General features: G+C 42.4%; 1 long non-coding RNA gene across 14 annotated transcripts in view; it reads left to right on the top strand.

Annotated features, from left to right (window-relative positions):
• Positions 1-3,890: 3,890 nt before the first annotated feature.
• LOC102164252 (uncharacterized) overlaps positions 3,891-21,230 on the top strand; it is a 234,037-nt gene continuing 216,697 nt past the window's right edge. For 9 of the 14 annotated variants that reach the window (XR_014840283.1, XR_014840282.1, XR_014840305.1 and 6 more), the window contains exon 1: positions 3,891-3,999. This is a non-coding gene — a long non-coding RNA (uncharacterized LOC102164252). Of the gene's footprint in view, positions 4,000-14,606; positions 14,770-21,230 lie in introns of all 14 variants that reach the window. The other 5 variants (XR_014840293.1, XR_014840281.1, XR_014840295.1 and 2 more) reach the window with 1 other exon arrangement.

The raw sequence follows: 21,230 nt of genomic DNA, 5'->3' as shown, positions 1-21,230 counted from the left end.
AAGGCCTCAAGCGTTCGTAGAGATCGGACAACAAACACTGATTCAATATTGTGGGGGAATTTTAAGAGGAGGGGGAAATTCTTATGTTGCTAAACACCAACAATAATAGTGATAATAGAGGGTTCTTTTTAATGACGGAGAATTTTCTCCCCTTTTCTCCGAGTCCCTGGTGATGAAGACACCGCCAGTCTGTGATTACACTTGCAGATGGACGGTGGGTGCTGGTGGCAGGAGTCTCCCGAATTGTGGCTCTGTTTGATATCTCCATTAGCCGCAGTTTTCTTCTGCCTGAAAGGTGTGCCTGTGGTTGAGCGCAGGGAGAAGAAAACTAAAACAGAAGCCTAGCCCCACTAACTCCCTTCGGCCTTTTAGCTCAGAAATTCATTGACACTTCTCAGATTCCAGGTGAATCTAGTGAAGTTTTTAAAAAAGTTTTCTAGATGGTGAGGACTTTTTTTTTTTTGTCCGCTCTGGCTCTGCGTGGAAGTTGTTAAAATCGAAAACGCCTAGTTAGGAGAGCTGGCAGGGGACTGCCCTGAACTTTTAGGTGTACAAAGGACATTTTGCGCCGGGGTTGGGGCAGAGTTGGAGCTTGTTAGCGTTCTTCCCACCCTCAGCCAGCCTCTTAGGAAGAGAAAAACGTAGCCACCAGAACCCTCCCGGCCGCGGGGTTGGGGGCGTTCTTTGAGAACCCCAAGACCGGTGCCTGGATTCGAAGGAGGGGAGTAAGGCTGCGGCGTGAACGCAGCGACGTGGCGGAGCCTGGGCCAGACCCATCCAGCCTCAGTGGTTCGGGCGCGGGGAGTGGGTGGGCTTGGGGGAAGGGAGCGGTGGAGGAGACCCCCACCTCATAGGGCGTTGGCAATTGCAGGTGCCAAAGGGCGGCGACTCTGCAGAAGCAGTGGTGGCCAGAACCTGAGCTACGAGCAGCAAAGCTTCTGGCGCGTTCAACTGCCTAATTTTAACGAAAGTCTGGGACGAGGTCGACCGACTTTGATCGCCGCCGTCCACTCCCCACAGTTTTGTGTCCTCAGGGACACACACGCACACGTTTCTTTCTCCTTCCCTCCCCTCTCGGGGTTCCCCAGCCCCCCTCGCGGGAGGAGTTTGTGTGGGTGCCCCGGCCTCTGATCCGGACCCGAGGTGAACGTCGCTGAAACTGGGTGCCGGGACTGCGGCTCCTGTCAGGGTACTTTCCTTTCTCCGAATTCGGCCCCCCACTTCCTGTTCTGTTACCGAGACTGCTACCTTAGCGGAAGATGGTGAGAGAAATAGTTTGACTCTTGAGGAGAATGAAACTCAGAAAAGTGAAGGGGAATTGGAGGAATCTGTTTAGAGCAAAAGGATTTTTTTTTTTTTTTTTTTTTGGTGGGAGTACAGGGTTACTGGGAGGGTACGGGGGAGCTGGGAGAGTGGCGAGAGTGGCTCTCCCAATTACACATCTTTTTTTTTTTTCCCCCCTAAAAGAATATTGAGCTTTAATCAAGCAACTTGTTAGCCTGAGAACGACGACGAATTTTCTCCTTACCGGCCTTCAGTTCCTGTCCCATGATTTCTCTCCCCTCCAAAGCCCTGAAGCCTTGGTTTTAAGGATCAGCAGTCCCATTTTCTTTTTACAGTGGGTTTCCAAAAGTACTTAAAGTTTTCCTCTCCTCCAATTGTCACCCCACAAAAGAAAAACTGGCGTGAGGTCCTTTTGTTCAGGTCAACTTGGGCGTGAAATCTTTTTGTTGTCCTTCAAAAAGGAAGGCAAAAGTTGCAGTTGATTTTTAAAAGGACAAATTTAACTCTGAAAATGGAGCTGTTTTCAAGTTGCTCTGAGACACTAAGCACGGGCGTCGCTTTTTATTTATTACCTTCTTAAAACAGTCATTTATTTGCTCTGGACGTAACTACTTTTGATTGAGGATTCAATATTGTTTACTCATTAAATACCTAGCACTTCCCCTTTGTATGAAAATGGAGTTTAAAAATCTTTTTGCGTAATTTCAATCGTCTAGCTATCATTGAATTAAAAAATACAGAATATTAAAAAAAAAGATGAAGAGTTGGCCAGACTTTAAACTTGAGAAATATTACTTCCGATTTCAGAAGATAACATTTCTATTGGAAAACTAAGAAAACCAACCGAGGGGTTTAAAATATTTATGCGAATCAGACCATTTCTTTTTTTTTTAAATCACATGATACGTATTTTTCGATTCATCGAAAATCAGCTTCCAAAGACGTTAATAGCCAAGTGACTCTGAGCTGCTCTTTCAAGGTGATAGGAACAGATGTATAACAGAAAGCACGCTCGGGTTATTTTAGGAACCTTTTATCTTTGGAAAATTGCTTCGATGCCAATTTCGAGAAATTTTGTTTTGCTTCCAAATGTGTAAGAAAAAGCGACTCTGGCCGACCTCAGAATTCAGGGGCGGCCGTGGTCATTCGAGGAGCAGGGCAGGGTCCCCGCGGGCCACTAGATCCACCGCCGGGCCTGGCCTGGCCGGGCACAGGTGGTTTGGCTGCTTCTAAGGATGCTGGACTCCGAGGATGTCCTGCCGCCGGGGTTGAGGAGCGATGCCGGCGGCGCGCCTGACTCGGGGGAGACCTGTTGGCCTCGAGGAAGCTGGGCTAGCGCGGACCCGCCCGTGCGGCGCAGAGCCTGGCGTCGAGCCCCGGGCGCGGGGTAGCTGCGCGGGAGGCGGTGAGAGGCTCCCTTGGCGGCCCGCGCCCTCAAGCTGCCCCGGGCCTGCTCTCTAGGCCCGGAGAAGCCCGGCGACCCCGGGGCCCGCGCACAGCCGCTTCCCAAGGAGGGGGCTGCGCGGCCCCGCGGCTCCGGAGGCGGAGGGAGCCGGCCAGGATTGATGTCTAAATCAATGCCGTTTCTAGGCTCTTCTCTCTGCTCCTCTCCATCTTCCTCAAAGGCAGATCGCCTCCTGAGGGTGAATTTCTTCTCCCTTCGCAAAGTCAGCAAGGGGAGAGTGTCCGCAAGAAACCGAAACCGAAGCCCCACACGAGGCCCCCAAAAGGCGGGGGGGAATCTGGAATAAACAACAACGCAGAGGAAAACTGCGAACCTGGGGGCCTGGCCTCGGCGGAGTCTGCTTGTCCCTCCTCGTCCTCATTTTCCCTCCAGGCTGCCTCCCCTAGTTCCCTGCACCCGAGCTTCTGCTTCCCTCGTACACCCCGAATGGCGCCCCGGCCTTGGACGCCCTCCCCGCCATGGCACCCGGCGAGGCCGGTCCCCTGTCCGCCCTCCTAGCTCCCAATAGGGTTCCCAGTTTGACGGAAGGGGACACCCCTAGTCTCCTACGCCAAACCTGGCCCTGCTCCGGCCGGCCTGGCTGCTTCTGATTTAATTATTCACTGATAAATTAGACAGCTGCAATTGTCGTGAAAAATCAGCGGCCACTATTGATTCCCGGAACGAGTAGGGGGTGGGGAGGCCGTGGGGCGCGGGGGAAGGGCAGGGAGTCGGCTCTGGCCCCCGGGTGCCCTCGATCCGGCGGCCTCTCCCGGCCCCGGACCCCTGCCAAGCACGCGAGTCGGTCGGGTCTCCAAGAGCTCAGGCTCCCCTCCTCTCGCTAGGCCCGGAGGGGTCCGGTGCGCGTGGGGCCGCCAGACCTGGTCCCCCTTCTCGGGCCTGCACTGGCCTCCTGCGGAGGAGAACTGAGGACAAAGGGCAGGACCTGGGAGGGGGCGCTACACCAGGGCCCTTGGGGGATGGCCCGGGGTAAGTCCCCAAGCCCCTGGGGGACTCCTCCAGGCCCAGAGCGGCTCCCCGGCCCACGCAGGCATCCTGGAGGCGGAAGGGCGCACTGGGGACGTTTCCGGTTCCCGCACGCCGGGGCCGGGGGCTTAGTGCTGCCGCTTCCCGGCTCCAGGCCCCGCCCGGCTAGAATCCCAGTCTCGCAGGGCCGCGCCGTACTCCGTGCTGCGCCGCGCGACGGCTGGCCGGGCCCCGGGATGCCGGCTCCCGGGACAGGCAGGGCGAGCCACCTTCGGTGGACAATGGTGAGTTCCCGTCGCCGCTGCCGCCAGAGCAACAAGTCCTAGAGGCGTCGAGGCAGGAGCACCCCAAGGGCAGGCGGTAGTTGCCATTTCCCTCCTCTTTGTCCCAAACCTAGTCAGAATGTGTGTCCTGAGGAGCAGTGTCTGTGTGCCTTCAGAACAAGGAGCTGCCACTATGGCATGGAGAATATATGCTAAAGAAACCTTTATGGTTCTGACACAAATATGTAGAGCCTTGATGTGTTCCGATAATGTCCCCCCCACCCCCGCCGCCCCGTATCAGGGAAGTGCTGGCAGCCAGAGACCTACACATTTTATGTTGACTTCTTTGGACATCTTCAAGACATGTGGCTTTCCATTACAATTTGAAATTATTTTTCATGCGACATTTTATAGGAATCACAAATCATATAGGAAAATTGTAGGCTATGTAGAGCAAAAGTGTTATAAACGGTGTAAGGCTCCTTCTTCCCAATGCTTCATTTTTCTCTTTTATTCTAAACCTAAACTCTTTTAAGTATTTGCTGTCTTCCTTTGTTGGAGGAATGTGTTCTTCAGACTTCCTCCTGGAAAGAGTTGAGCGCTGGCTCCCTGGAGATCCGATATTAAGTCAGAAAGGGATCTCTCACTACATTGCCTGCTTCATAATCCATGGGCTGAGTATAGGTCACTGAACACAAAATGGCCTTACCTCTCTTGCTTACTGAGATGGTTTAATGGATTTTGTAATGGTTTTCCAACTATCAGACTGGACCTGGTTTGAGGGCATTGTGTTCACATAAGCCAAATGCAGTATACTATGTCAAATTCTATACCTTATCAACATAAATTGTTGACAAAGTAAGGGAATTTTCTTAGGACAGTTTTGAAACATGTTTAAATGTGTGGAAAGTCTTTAAAATTTTCCGTGTAGTTGATCCTGGGCTTGGTGAAATTTCTGAAAATCCTTTAAATAATATTCTAAATATATCTGCTACAAAACTCTGATATTTGCTCTGGTTGCGGTTTTTAGTATGTCTCCCCCAACCTTGACAGCCCCCCCCCCCAATTTTAAGTAGGAGATTTTGCACAGGGAAGGAGTGAATTACGGTGAATTTCAGCCATCAGTTAAATAGAGATGAAGTGAGTGGAAACATTTTAAGGACTTACAAACTAACTAAAATTACCTAGATTCATATTATTAAAGCAATTCTTTTTGTATTTGGAAGGATGTAGTTTTTGCCTTTGCAGATGCTGTTCCCTCAATGATGAACCCTTTCCATCCTCAGTGCATTAGGTGAATGCTAGCTCATATCTGAAGTTTCAGTTGCCTTTTTTATACTTCCCTTTTGAAATTATTTGCATATTTGGAAATTTGGACTTCCTTTGGAAAATTTTTAACTTCCCTTTATTCTCATACTTCAGTTTTTCTCTCCAGCTCTTACTCTCAACTTCTCTTTTGAGAGTTATGACTTAATCATATTACTCATCACACTTAAGTGATACCACTCCAGTGGTGACTAATACTGTGACATATCATGACATGCTTTGGGAAATGACGTGGAACCCTAATTTAGTTAATTTTTTTTTACTTCACTCTTGGATCAAGTAAAAAGTATTTGTTAAATATTGTAATTTAAATATTGGAACTTCAATGGGGTACAATACTCAGAATTGTGAGAGTTCTTGGAAACTGTAAAGTGTTATACAGAAAATTAGGATGATAGCCAATTGGTTCAGTAATTTATTTGTTCATTTAAAAAATATTAATCAAATACTGTGTACCTATTGGATAATGGTTTGGTTGCAAGCAAGAGAAGCTGCTTTAAACTAAAGTAGAAAAGAACTTCCAAAGAAGAAACCAGGTATAGTTCACAGAAGCAGTAAGAATGCAGGAGATTTAAGCTTGGAATGCAAGCAGTAACTGAGGGAGGGTAGGAGCAGGGACAGTAGCAGAGTCAGGGCCATGCCAGGCAGTAGACTGGCTAGGAAGCCTCTGTTCCTGCTGCCAAAAGTAACTTCTAAGCTTATCTCTGTGTTTTCATTTTGACTCTGGGGGGCATCCTCTCCAGGATCCTAGCTCCCAGAGAGTGAGAGGCAGGCACTACATTCCACCAATACTGCACATTTTAGGGAGGCATTTCAAAATAGGAAGTGGATTTGAATAGTGGGTAGCAGGAAAACCAGACAAACAAAAAACCAAACACACACACACGGAAAACAGACAAAAGCACCCAGAAATATGTTGCCATCTAGGTGCTGGAGATAGCACAAAGAATAAGTTAGATGTGTTCCTTGCTTTTATGAATCTTATATTTTAGTGAAGTGATGGCGATCACTGTTTTGTGTGTGTGTGTGTGTGTGTGTGTGTGTGAATGAGGAAAAGAAAACACCAAAGAATTATTCAGACCCAGTCTTAAAGTAAGGAGCTCAAGTTTCCCCCTATTTTTCTTTTGTTCTCTTTGGGATATAGTTGGATATTGGACAGAGAAAGTTAGAAATTACCAAGTAAGGAGGTGCTGTGTTAGTCCACCACCCTCAATCTTAAGGTCAAGAATGTGGTGGAAACAAGCTCTGGATCTGGAGGCTGGAAGAAGAGCCCTATTTGCCAGTCCCAATCCTATTATCCTATGTGACTCTGAGTTCCCTCCTCCTGTAGATGCTCTCCAAGGGCTTTCCTATACTTCAAGTCTAATTTAATTTGGAAGCCCATTTTTATCAATGGGGTTATTACAAAGACTGGGTTAATTTTCTGAGTTTTTTTTTTTTTGTAGATATCATAAATCAGAATCCAAGTAGTTATGGGGCTTGTAGTCTTTTTTTGGGGGGGGGGAACCCGGGAGGGGCTTGTAGTCTTAAAAAGCTATTTCTTTTTTTTTTTAAATTGAAGTATAGTTGATTCACAATATTGTGTTAGTTTCAGGTGTACAGCAAAGTGATTTGGTTGTGTGTGTGTATATATATGTATATATATATATTCTGAAGGAGATTTTAAGTTTTATGTGAAAAAATTACTTGACAGCGCTCAATCCTTGTTTAAACCTTGTTTATTTCAAACTGGAACCATAGCAGTATTTACTATATCATCAAAGTGTCCTGACTGGAGAGATGTGGGAAGAGTTTCAAGGGTCATGTTTAATGTTAGGTTTGTTACGCAATATAAGCAAACAGCAGCAACCCTAGATATTTTGTATTCTTGGTATTCTGAGAAAAAATTGGGTGTCAATCGAAATAAAACACATTATACAAGGGTTGCTTGCTTTGTAAATGAAACCTCTGTAAGGACCCATTTTAAAAGCGAATAATCCCTTGGAAAACCAATTAATCATTAAATAAATAAATAAATAAATAAACATTGATTTCTGTTTGTTGGGATTGCTTATAGTAGTGAGTGGTTAGGGTGGAGTGGATGAAGTGAAGCAAGCAGTGAAAGAAGTTACATCTATAGGAGTTCATTTATCCATAATGGGGAAGATTTTTTTTCTTAGTTTATTCTTCCCTTCTCTATGATACTTCAGATCCTACCATCCTTTAATATTGAGTTTGTAAACTTTCTGAGTGATGGCCACATTGGGAAATGGAGTTTATATTGCAACCCTAGTACATATATATATATATATACACACACACACACATATTTCAGGAAGGAAAGATATGTATGTATGTATGTATTTATATGGCCACACCCCTTGCATATGGAAGTCCCCCATCAGAGACTGAATCCCAGCTTCAGTTGGGACTTATGCCTCCACAACTGCAGCAATACTAGATACTTTAACCCACTGCACTGGCTGGGGATTGAACCTGTGCCTTCACAGTGACTGGAGCTACTACAGTCAGATTCTTAACTCACTGCTCCACAGTGGGAACTCCAGAAAAGGTATCTTTTAAAATACCCTTTTGTAGTCAGACTTGTATTTGAGATTGATTACTAAAGTATAAAGCCTTTTCTGATGATTTTGATCTGTGTTATTTTTTTCTCTGCCTAGCATTTGTTTTTCTTCCTGCTCATTCAGTACATGCCATCTAAAGCTTGGTATTGTTGTTTATTTATGAGGTTATTGGCTATAGTTAGCACTTGAGGATGTGTTCTTGGAGGGAAGTTTCTAGTGGTAGACCATAGGGCTTTTGATCCTATCTTGTTCAATATTTTTTATTAAAGTCTTTCTGAAGGATAAAAGGGCTGCTCATCAAATTTGTAGGTGACACAGAGCTGGTGGTCATAGCTCATATGTTGAAAGACAAACTCAAGATTCAAAATAAAATATGAATATTGGAATGAAAATCAACGTGATGTAATTGAACAAAAACTGAAAATAGAAGTTAAGGGAATTTCCTAGATTGCCACAACGCATGTGCAAAGATGGGGATAATTACTAGAAATGCAAAATGATACAATAGTATTATGTTGCATAAAAAAAGCTAATGTAGGAGTTCCCATTGTGGTGCAGCGGAAGTGAATCCGACTAGTATCCGTGAGGATGGGGGTTTGATTCCTGGCCTTGCTCAGTGTCAGGGATCCGGCATTGCCAGTGAGTTGTGGCGCAGGTTACAGACGCGGCTCGGATCCCACATTTCTGTGGTTGTGGTGTAGGCTGGCAGCTGTAGCTCCGATTTGTCCCCTAACCTGGAAACTTCCATACACCACAGGTGTGGCCCTAAAAAGAAGAAGAAGAAGAAAAAAAAGCTAATGTAATCTTAGGCACACTAATAGAAATGTGGTTCCCTGTATTCTGGGCTAGAGGTTTATCTAGCTCTAGCTACCTCATTTTAATATAGATATTGATAAACTAGAGATTAGTATAGGATCTCAGGGTGTGAGAGAAGAACAACCTATGCTGTATGGGGGAGAGTTAGAGCAAATGTTTAGGCTGGAGAAGAGGCAAATGGTATGGTCCATGCTTGCCACTTCAAATATTTGCCTAGCTGTCATGTGGTAAAGAGGGCAGAGTAGTTTTTCCCGATCCCCAGGGCAGAGTTAGGACCAAAGGGTAAAAGCGACAGAAGAGCTGACTTTGATGGTAATAATTAAAGTTGTTCAAGGGTACAGCATCTTGCCACATGAAAAGTGAATTCTTTGTCCATAGGAGGATTCTGCAAAGGCTGAGTGACTATCTGGTCAGGAAGCTATTAGTAGGGATCAGCTGAGTCAGGCAGCAGGTTGAAATAGATGATCTTTCGGGTTGAATTCCAGAATTTGAATTATTTAAAAATATTGTGATTTTATATAGATGATTTTAAGAGGTAGATTAATATTAATACTCAAACTTATAGGAGCCTTAAGTATAGACGATAGAGCATTTTCTGTCTCAAAGCTCTATAAAACCAATCCCTTATTTATGAAAAATATAGCGACTTTGAGAAGGGAGGATTTCCCATAGTGTCTGTACCATTTTGCTTTCCCACTAGCAACGTATGAATGATTGGATTTCTTTGCATCTTCGCTAGCTTAAGCATTGTCGATATTTGTGTAGTAATGTCTCATTATAATTTATTTAAATTTTATTTTTTGTTTATAATTTTATTTTTAATTTATTTTTAAAAATTTTATTGGAATATAGATGACTCACAAAGTTGTGTTAATCTCAGGTGTACAGCAAAGTAAATCAGTTATACATTTATCCATTCCTTTTCAGGTTCTTTCCCCAAATAGCTACCACACATACTGAGTAAATTTCCCTGTGCTATACAGTAGGTCTCCCTTAGCCTTCTATTCTGTATATATCAATCCTAACCCTGTAATTTATGCCCCCCCCTTTGGTAAACATAAATTTGGTTTCAAAATATTTGAGTCTATTTCTGTTTTGTAAGTTTTATTGTATCATTTCTGTTAGATTCCACGTGTTAGTGATCTCACATGATATTTGTCTTTGTCTGACTTAGCATGATAATCTCTAGGTACATCCATGTTGTGAATGGCATTATCTCATGCTTTTTTATGACTGAGTAATATTCCATCACACCCTCCCCACCACCCACACACCCACACTCACACCATGTCTTCTTTATACAGTCCTCTGTTGATGAACATTTTGATTGCTTCCATGTCTTGGCTTATTATAGATAGTGCTGCAGTGGACATTGGGACACATGTATCTTTTTGAATTATGGTTTTCTCCAGATATGTGCTCAGAAGCGGGATTGCTGGACCATATGGTAGTTCTATATTTAGTTTTTTAAGGAACCTTCATACTGTTCTCCATAATGTTCTCCAGCTTATGTTCCCACCAACAGTGTAGGAGGGTTCCCTTTCACACCCTTTCCAGCATTTTTTATTTGTAGACTTTTTTTTTTGGTCTTTTTTGTCTTTTCTAGGGCCACACCCATGGCATATGGAAGTTCCCAGGCTGGGGGTCCAATTTGGAGCTGTAGCCATTGGCCTACAGGAGAGCCACAGAAACTGGGGATCCGAGCCACATCTGCAACCTACACCACAGCTCACGGCAATGCCAGAACCTTAACCCACTGAGCAAGGCCAGGGATGAATCTGTGTCTTCATGGATGCCATGATGGGAATTCCTAGAGTTTTTGTTGATGGTGGTTATGACTGGTGTGGGGTGATACTTCAACGTAGTTTTGATTTGCATTTCTCTAATTAGTGATGTTGAGCATCTTTTCATGTGCTTAAGGCCATCTCTCTATCTTTCTTTGGAGAAATGTCTGTTTAGATCTTCTGACCATTTTTTAAATTGAGTTGCTTATTTTTTTATATAAAGCTGTATGAAATGTTGGTAAATTTTGGAGATTAATCCCTTGTTGGTTGCTTCATTTGCAAACATTTTTTCTCAGTCTATGGATCATCTTTTAATTTTGTTAATGGTTTCCTTTGTTGTGTAAAGACTTTTAAGTTTAATAAGGTCCTATTTATTTATTTTTGTTTTTATTTTCATTATAGCAGGAGGTGGACCAAAAAAGATGTAGGACACATATTGTCAAAGAGTGTTCTGCCTATGTTTTTCTCTAGGAATTTTATAGTGCCTGGCCAAACATTTAGGTCTTTAATCCATTTTGAGTTTATTTTTGTGTATGGTGTTAAAGAGTGTTCTAATTTCATTCATTTACGTGTAGCTGTCAAGTTTTCCCAGCACCACTTACTGAAGAGACTGTCTTTTCTCCATTGTACATTCTTGCCTCCTTTGTCGTAGATTAGTTGACCACATGTGTGTGGGTTTATTTCTGGGCTCTCTATCCTGTTACACTGATCTGTTTGTCTGTTTTTGTGCCAGTTTCATACTGTTTTGCTGACCTGACTGTAGCTTTGAAGTATAGTCTGAAATCAGGGAGCCTGATCCCTCTAGCTCCGTTTTTCTTTTTCAAGATTGCTTTAGCTATCCGGGGTCTTCTGTGTTTCCATGCAAATTTTGTTTTGTTTTGTTTTGGTTCTGTGAAAAATGCCATTGGTAATTTAATAGGGATTGCAGTGAATCTGTTGATTGCCTTGGGTAGCATAATCATTTTGATGATATTAATTCTTCCAGTTTAAGAACATAGTATATTTTTCTGTTTGTGTCATCTCTGATATCCTTCATCAGCTCTTATAGTTTTCAGAGTTCAGGTCTTTTGCCTCCTTAGGTCAATTTATTCTTAGGTATTTTATTCTTTTTGATATGATGGTAAATGAGATTGTTTCCTTAATTTCTCTTTCTGATCTTTTGTTGTTAGTGTATTAGAATGCAAAAAATTTCTGTGTATTAATTTTTTATCCTGCTACTTTACTAAATTCATTTATAAGCCCTAGTGGTTTTCTGGTAGTTTCTTTAGGGTCTTCTGTGTATATTATTATGCCATCTGCAAACGTGTATTATATCATCAAAATTTATGTAGTAATGTCTTATTATAGTTTTAATTTGCATTTCTTTAGTGGCTAATGATGTAGAAGATCTTTTCATGTGCTCATTTGCTATCTGTATATATACATTTCAATGATTTCAATGAAATGTGTGTTCACATCCTTTGCCCATTTTCTTCTTCTTTTTTTTTTGATAGGCAAGAAATAGGTTTATTAAGATAGGATGCTTCTGAGAAATGCAAGAGGGCAGGCAAGGAGGCTCTGCCCTTTGCCCATTTTCTGTTTGAACTATTTGTCTTTTACTATTGAGTATTGAGTTCTTTTTTTTTTTGTCTTTTTTGCTATTTCTTGGGCCACTCCCGCGGCATATGGAGGCTCCCAGGCTAGGGGTCAAATTGGAGCTGTAGCCACCGGCCTATGCCAGAGCCACAGCAACGCGGGATCCGAGCCGCATCTGCAACCTACACCACAGCTCACGGCAACGCCGGATCGTTAACCCACTGAGCAAGGGCAGGGACCGAACCCGCAACCTCATGGTTCCTAGTCGGATTCGTTAACCACTGCGCCACGACGGGAACTCCTGAGTTCTTTTTTATTCTATTCTAGATAGTAGTCCTTTGTCAGATAGGTGGCTTGCAAATATTTTCTCCCAGTCTAGAGTTTGCTTTTTCACTCTCTTAAATAGGACCTTTCGCAGAACAGATAGTATTTTTGATGAAGTCCATTTTATGAATTTTTCTTTTTGTAGACCATGCTTTTGATTTCAAGGCAAAGTTTGCTTTGCCTAGCCCTAGATCTATTTTCCCACATACTTCTTTTTTCTAAAGTTTTGTGTTTTTACATTTAACATTGAAATCCAAGGTCCATTTTGCATTATTTTTTGCAAAAGTGTGAAGTTTAGAACAAAGTTCTTTTTCTTTTTATTTTATTTTATTTACTTTGCACTTGTGGCATTTGGAAGTTTCTAGGCCAGGGATTGAATCTGAGCTGTAGCTGTGACCTGTTCCACAGCTGCAGCAGTGCTGGATCCTTAACCCACTGTGCCAGGCTGTGGATCAAACCCATGCCTCAGCAGCGACCTGAGCCATTGCAGAGACAGCAACGGATCCTTAACCCACTCCTATTTAAATGTAAATTTTTTTTTTTTTTTGCCTGTGAATATCCAGTTGCATCAACTTCATTCATTGAAAAGCTATTTTCCTTCATTGAATTATGCCTGCACCTTTGTAAAAAATTAGTTGGACATAAATATGTGGGTCTACTTCTGAGTTCTTTGTTCTATTCCACTGAGCTATGTGTCTGTCTCTCCAGTGATATCACATAGTTTTTTGTTTGTTTGTTTGTTTGTTTGTTTGTTTTTTTTTTTTTTTTTTTTTTTTTTTTTTTTTTTTTTTTTTTGCTTTTTAGGGCCACATCTGCAGCATATGGCGGTTCCCAGGTTAGAGGTCTATTCAGAGCTACAACTGCCAGCCTAACCACAGCCACAGCAATGCCAGATCCAAGCCGCAGTCTGAACCTACACCACAGCTTGCAACACCGGATCCTTAACCCACTGAGCAAGGCCAGGGATTGAACCCATACCTCATGGTTCCTACTTGGATTCATTTCTGCTGAGCCACGACAGGAACTCCTCACATAGTTTTGATTATTGTAGCTTTACAAGTCTGGAAATCAGATTAGTTCCTTTATTTTTCTTTTAAAGTATTTTGGCTCCTTTTCTTTTTCATATACATTTTAAGATAATTTTATCTCTATGTACAAAAAAAACTTACTGGGTTTTTGATAGGAATTGTGTTAAATTTGTATATACATTTGGGAATAATCGACATTTTTACTATGTTGAGCTTTCCAGTCCATGAACATGGTATGTTACTCAATTTATTTTCATCTTCTTTATTTCACCCTGATGTGTGGTTTTCAGCATACAAATCCTATACACATTTTGTTGTATTTTCCTCAAGAGTTTCATTTGTGTATCATTTAATTCATATTGTATTTAAAATTTTGGTATCCATGTGTTTATTGCTATATATAGAAATATAATTAATTTTTATATGTTGTCTTGTCTTTGGCAACCTTGCTGAACTCATTTATTGGTTTTTGATTTTTTTGGTGAAGTTCTTGGGATTTTCTATGCAGGCATTCCTTGTCATTGTCATTTTCAAATAAGAATAGTTTTATGTATTCCTTTATTATCTGTGTAAATTTTATTTCCCTTCTTGTATTATGGCACTGGGTAGAAGATTTCTAGTACTGTGTTGAGTAAGAGTGGTAATAAGAGTGGACATCCTTGCCTTGTTGCTGATCATTAGGGGAATACATTCAGTCATTCACCATTTAGTATAATGTTAGTCATAGATGCTTTTTATAAAGTTGTATAATGTTAGTCATAGATGCTTTTTATAAAGTTGAGGAACTTTGCCTAATTTTATGAATTTTATCATGAATGGGTATTGACTTTGTAAATAATTTTTATGTGTTGATATGATCATGTAATTTTTTTCTTTTGCTTGTGAATGTGGTGGGTTACATTGATTGATTTCCTAATACTGAACTTGCCTTGCATCCCCAGAATAAACACCATTTGGTCATTGTGATGATAGTTTTATTTATAAAATTGTCTGGGCTAAGGGGTGACCAGATAGCTCATAGAACACTATTTCTGAGTGTTCAACATCTAAACATTTAAAAATCAACACATAAAATGTTTGACTGAAAAGTGACTATCAACGTGGTATGGTCTCATGGATTGATTGATGGTTTCTGAACTTTTTGCTCAACAATTACTCTTTTCTTGGCTTGCCATGGCATCTGAAATTTCCATCTCTTTTTACTTCCTTAGTTTCAGCCAGTGAAGACCTTGTAAATAAAAGTGATGTCACACTAAAAAGGCACATATCACCCACAACGGAGACTTCAGCCCTAGTGCTTCGATGATCGATGGTTATATTTTTCCAGTGTGCAGTGGCACCTGAGCAAACAGAGACCACCAAGGGTGTTTCCAGGTACTTCACAAAAGCTGGGGTCAGGTGTGGCTACTGGGATTTATGGGAATCCTTGCCCCAGCTTAGTGAATCATACAGGTCCTTCAGTGTGATATCAATGTAGATCATTAATGTGAAGAAACAGCATTTTATAATGGGGATGATTTTTTAAATTCTGCAGTATATTTCCTCTGTGAAATGGAGACTGGTCATTCAAACACTGAATACCACTTTAGGTAATTCTTATAGAACTGTTACAGTATTTCCAGAATAGCCAGTGGTTGCTCATGCCTCGGGTTCAGTCCTATGGCAGGAACTGATGCTGAACAAAATTCGTGGTCTGGCCTCTGAGGGTTCATTTACCTGGGGTGGGGGGATTCCAAGTTTCACAAAGAGGGATGGTTTCTAGAAATTGATGTGTATTGAGAAGGCATAGATAGGAAGTAAGATTGGAGGTGACTCTAGGAAGGAAAGCTGGGGGTACTAACATAGGAAAGAGAAGAAGATGAGGGGTAAGGACAAAAGTTAGCCTTACTTACAGCAAGGCGTTACAGAGTTTAGGGCTGTTTAAAGGTGAGATTAAGTGGAATTATTGGATTGATGGAGTTGGATTGATCATCCTGATCTGGCTTTTGTAGGAGTGTTTTTTGAATTTTGATCTATGTGTTTCCTTATACTATATGCCAACATTGAAGTGGTTCAGTGACCCATGGATCCAAATTCATGGAATCCCTTTAAGGAGACAGATAGATGGATTTCTAACGTTGTAGCTATTTGGCTACATTCAGGTCCCACTTAAGAATATTACCCGGATTTAAGATAATCCTCAAAGGATTTGGGTTCCATTAAAAATTTTGAGCACAGGATAGATGTAATCCTTGATTCCCCATTTAATAAAATATAAAGGTAAATGGGTGCACATACACACATACACCAGCACCCTGAAGTAACAGATGATTACAAATAACTTGATTGGAATACATTCAGATAAATAGAAATACATTTGAAATCTTTGGAGAAATGTAGTTCCCCCCTCTCATTTTTAATGCTGATGCAAAAAAAAAAAAAAAACCCAAACCAAAAAACTCTCTTTGACAGAATATTATAGAAGCATTTATACTTGCTGATATTTGTAGGGTGCCAAGGCCTGGTATTATTGGTCCGTATCTTGAAAGTCAGGGAAAAGCATCTACCAAGTGGCACACACTGCCCTTATTGCTCTGAAGTTAAATGAAATGGAAGAGAAGGAGCCTGTTCTTAAGAAGACAAGGCCAAGCCTCTGAAAAAAATATAAAAAATTACATATTAAATCTATTGTGTTGTAATAATAATTGCTGACATTTTTGTACCATGTTACAGTTTCAAAGTAATTTTGCAAGCTTCTTTTCATTTGATACTAGCTAGATATGGAGTGTTTACTGTGTGCCAGATACCATAAAATATTATCTCATTTAGTCTTTCTAAGAATCCTCATTCTAAGAAATAGGTGTGTACTATTATCTTTACAGATATGATCCTTGTGGCAGTTCTGATAGTAGTCCCAACAGGCTTTTAAAATAGTTTAGGAAGTTCCTGTCATAACGAATCCAACTAGGAAACCACAAGGTTTTGTTTTCGATCCCTGGCCTTGCTCAGTGGGTTAAGGATCCGGTGTTGCTGTGAGCTGTGGTGTAGGCTGCAGATGCGGCTCAGATCCTGCATTATTGTGACTGTGGCTCAGGCTGGCAGCAACAGCTCTGATTCAACTCCTAGCCTGGAAACCTCCATATGTTGTGGGGGCAGCCCTAAAAAGACAAAAGACCAAAAAAAAAAAAAAGTTTAAGAGATGGGCTCATGGAGGTTAAATGACGTAGGGTTATTTGACCATAATGACTTAGTTTTCTTAACTGTTTCTCATAGTCTAGTCTGCAGTAATACCAGCATGTAAACTTTCTGACTCCAAATGTCCTTAGTGTACTGTCTTTACACCAACACTTTGTTTATATCTTTATATTTAAGCCCAACATTTTATGTTGGTAGAAGCAGGATACTATGCAGAAGACCTGTACTTCTATGGCAGTGGGACCCCAGATGATTTCTGCAGGGAGCTCTGGAGCCAGGCTGGCCCTTCAGCATTGTCCTATATTGAGACATGGGCACCAGACCTTTGATTCCCTTCATAAGTCAGTCATTGGCCATAGGTCATCCCCTTGGAGGAGCCATCATCCTGGATGAGGCAGATCCCTGCAGCTGAGGACAGTTTCTGGTGAGGAATGCAGCTGTGAGTTACAGCACCCAGTCTTCTGAGCAGCTGGGGTATGAGTGTGTTTGTCCTGAAGAGGAGGTGTGGGTAGAGCATCTTAGTGTGCTTGTGCCATGCAGGTCCACTTGCTTTTTATAATACATTTATCCTATCTGGGAACATTTTTTTTTTTTTAAATCAGAATTTGGCTGGTCTTGTTTCCTGGAAACTCACAAATAAGGTTTAGTAGGAAATACTATACCTCTTGCAGCTATAGTTGATCTCAAGGCTGAGGTGATACTTGTAATGATCCTTTTTTACCTTTCATTCTAGACTTCTCTCAACTCTGGCTAACCCCTCTGCTGAGCAAGGTGGCTCACCTCCCAGAGGGTTCTGAACCCCTGCTTACCGTGCCCTTCTTGGGCTATGGCTGCCGTTCTTACCCATTTACCATTAAATGGGGCCGTCAAGACTTCTTGGTGTCAGGATAAATGTATACCACCTGATTGCCGGACATGTTCTTCTCTATTTCCACTGTTCCACTTACCCTTGCCTGTGTGGTTGATTCCTTTGCTTGCTTACTGGTCTCTTGGCCTGAGGATCCCAAAGTAATTGGGTGGCAGGTGTAGCTTAAAGTTCAGAGGGACTCCTACTGTGTCCCCAGGTAAGAGTTTCCCTCCTTTGAGAATTAGGAGCTAGACCCACAGAACCTCTTGGTTCCTGGGCCCCTGTATTCAATGTAATGGGGACACAGAACCACATACTAGTCATTTAGAGCACGTCTGGAGTCCTGGAGGATCTTGTGTCCTCCTTAGAACAGCATCTCCAATACAGCCCCTCAGCCAGGTCACTAAGACATTCCACTGCTCTTTCAGGACAGAGACCTCTCACTAGAACAGTTTGTGATAGGAGCAGCGATTCCCATGATCATGTGCCCCCTGCCACGACACCTCTGCTCTACGTGGGTCCCTTGGTTGAGGTAATGTTTTGTAGAATCCCATGCTGGTGGATCAAACACTCTTGTAGGTCTTTAGATAGTGATACTGTCCGGGCCTTTGGACAGGAATGGTAAATGTGCCTGGAGTGGGTGTCTCTTCTAGGCAAGAGGGGTCACAGCCTTCCCTAGGGTAGAAGAGGTCCAGTGCAGAGGTAGACTTGCCCCTGAATGGCTGGCTGATTTCTTTGAGGGATGATGCCGTATGTTGGATATTGGTGATAATTTGTGCTGGCTCTTGGTAGGCAGGAGCCTGTGCTGTTGATTTCATGCTTAGGTTGCAGCCCATCCAGTCATGGCTGCTAGATTTATTTATGCGTTGTCCCAGCACTGGGGTGGCTGATGACAAAGGTGTGTCAGTTCACTTTGTCCACCTGGTTGTTTCATGTCTGCCCTCTGTGAGAGTTAACCTGTAATACAAAGGTCTTCATCTTTCACGCCCTCTCCCATAGGTCATCCATATGCCTCTTCCCAAACCTCTTTCTCCCTGAGCTTCCAAATTTTCTCCTGCCAGGCCCCTGACTAACCACCTAGGTCCATGAGCTAATGTATATTCTAGCCTCTGATCACTTGTCTTTGCACAAAGTAGAAAACCTGTGTATCACTTGAAGCTCTTCTCTCTTGGGAGATTACTGTCTTCTGGGCCACCCTGGGGTGGGCTGTCATACGGCAGCAGCATTGCCTTTTCTCTTCCACAGCACTAGGTCCTGAGAGACTCCCTCATGCAGCTGTGGGAGAGGTGCTGTTGCAATAGTCCTGGAGGACGTTTGGGTCTGTGTCACTTGCTCACACAGCCCGCATGTGCTCTCTGAACCCACTCATACCTGATTCTTGGTGGACCAATTCCATCTTTTAACAAGTCCCTTTCTTTCTTCCTTCCTTCCTCCCTCCCTTTCACTCTTTCCCTATCCCTCTCCCTCCCTACTTCTGTTCTTTTTTGTCTCAAAATGATATGATGGTACCACGCCATCTGGAAAAGTTCAAAGACCTCATAAATTCTGTATTTCCTGCATTAAGCTTAAGTAATGGCTTATAAGAATAAATGTTGGTACCAGTTGCTTATAATTCAGCTGTATTTAGGAAATTTTGCCATGCTCTAGAAAGAGAATTTCAGAGAAATTGAAAATACTTCTGGTGTCCAAACAGGTAGGGCTGTTTTTGAAGGAGGCAACTTTTTTTTTAAATGTAATTTTGTACTTGAGTGTTTTCATAGTAAAAATTGGAAAGTACTTGGTTTTTGTGTTCAGAAGACTTGAATTAAAACCTTAGTGCCAGTGCCTTCCACAAGTGTGACCTCAGGAAAAGTATTTAACCTGTCTGAGGCTCAATTACTAATTGTAATTAGTAGTACATATTTCATAGGGTCAGGATTAAATGAGATATTCTTTTTTTTTTTTTTTTGTCTTTTTGCCTTTTCTAGGGCCGCTCCCATGGCATGTGGAGGGTCCCAGGCTAGGGGTCAAATTGGAGCTGTAGCTGCTGGCCTATCCCAGAGCCACAGCAACGCGGGATCTGAGCCACATCTGCAACCTACACCACAGCTCACGGCAACGCCGGATCGTTAACCCACTGAGAAGGGCAGGGACCGAACCCACAACCTCATGGTTCCTAGTCGGATTCGCTAACCACTGCGCCACGACAGGAACTCCCAGATATTCTTTTTAAAGTGTTTAGAATCATGCCTGGCTTATAGGAAATACCCTTTAAATGCTGAATAAATGATGGGAGAAATGATTGTTATTTTGAGCTGATATGTGTAGGTACTCACTGCATACCTGTTGTGGAGGAAAGGTCAGGGGGAAGAAGAAAGAGGATTAAGATGAGCTGGAGTTGCCTTGAATGTCAGAGTCTCTGCAAGCTGAGAGGCAGCAGGTACTGAGAATGTTTTGGATCTTGGAGCCATCTAGAACCACCACCCTGAATTCACTGAGGAATTGTAGGTAGACCTGGAGGCTTGTGCAGTGAGGGTGAGAAGGATGAGAAAGACCATTTAAGGGGTGATCTTCTGACACATTTATATTCCTTGAAACTCCTCTTTTCCCAAATTCTATCTTGCATTTGAGGTCCCACCATCTAGACTTTGTCAACATGATGTTCCATCGTCTCCTCAGCCTGCTCCCTGGTTTGCTCAAGCTCTTTTCCTCTTCACTCCCCCCCTTTTCTGATATGTTTCCTCTATTTGGATTGTCTTCCTTTCTTTTGTGCTCATCAGAGTCCTTCTTATTCCATCTTCTTCATTCAGCCTTCTGGGATGAATCCAGTTCATGTGAACCCTTCTCCTTCTTACTTTGTACCAAATAGTCAGGCGACCAGTTAGCACAGGATGGGTCTCTGCTTACCTTATTTATGTATTTCTCATTTCTCCGTGTAGAGTTTCTGGAGAACGGCCATCACACTGCTCAAAAAAAAAAAAAAAAAAAAGTACTGGCTCAACACATATTTATTGGATAATTATCATTTGTCTATTTAGATTAACAGGGAAGCCCTGAGTAGAGGATATGATTCATTTTCAGAGTGTCTTTGGAGACACATGTTACTTCCCTGAGCCTCAGTTTCATAAATTGAGAGTGTTGGGTATGAACACCAAGGTCCTTTTCAGTAAGAAAAGCACATGATTCTGTGAAATACGAAGCAATAACTCATATGATGTCAGATATTTGCATGGCTGGCTTCTTGTCATTCATGTCACCTAGTTATTCTAACATATGACCCCAGCTTTTAATTTTAGATAATGATAAGGCAAGGAGGAATTGCCTTCCTCAGTCCTTCTCCACATCATTGCTTCTTTCTTTCCTCCTTGTTTGTTTATTGTCTGTCTCTCCTCACTAAAATGTGTGCTGCAGGAGGTCAGAGCCGTCTTATTCACAACTGTATGCCCAGCATCTAGTAAGTGCACAGTAGGTGCTCTGTAAATATTTATTCAGCGAATGAATGAGGTCCATAAACTGGATCAATCCAATTATATTTGGACTGTTAGTAGCCAGACTCCTTACCACTAGAAGAGTTCATTCCATATTTCATCTATAAGTACACTTAAGTTGTCTGAGTAAATGGGCTTCCTTGTTGCCTGAAAGTCCCAAGGCAAGAAGTCCCACAGCACTTTTAGCACCTAGGCAAAGTGTCTGACATGTTGTTCCTTTTGACTTTGTGTTAGTGCAGTGGCTTCTTAAAGCCCCAGCTTTAGGAACTATATGTGTTGGCAGCTCTAGCCCTATGAAGCGGATTTGTTTCAGTTTGTGAGTTCTTTGGACCAGTCTTCTCTTCCTT

This window comes from Sus scrofa, chromosome 1 (genome assembly GCF_054392235.1).
Source record: "Sus scrofa isolate SSC_HxYL_T2T_F1_AM1 chromosome 1, Sscrofa_HxYL_maternal_Yorkshire_Landrace_v2.0, whole genome shotgun sequence".
Taxonomy (NCBI): domain Eukaryota; kingdom Metazoa; phylum Chordata; class Mammalia; order Artiodactyla; family Suidae; genus Sus; species Sus scrofa.
The sequence above is the reverse complement of the archived record's forward strand: the minus strand, read 5'-3'. Positions and strand labels throughout refer to the sequence as shown.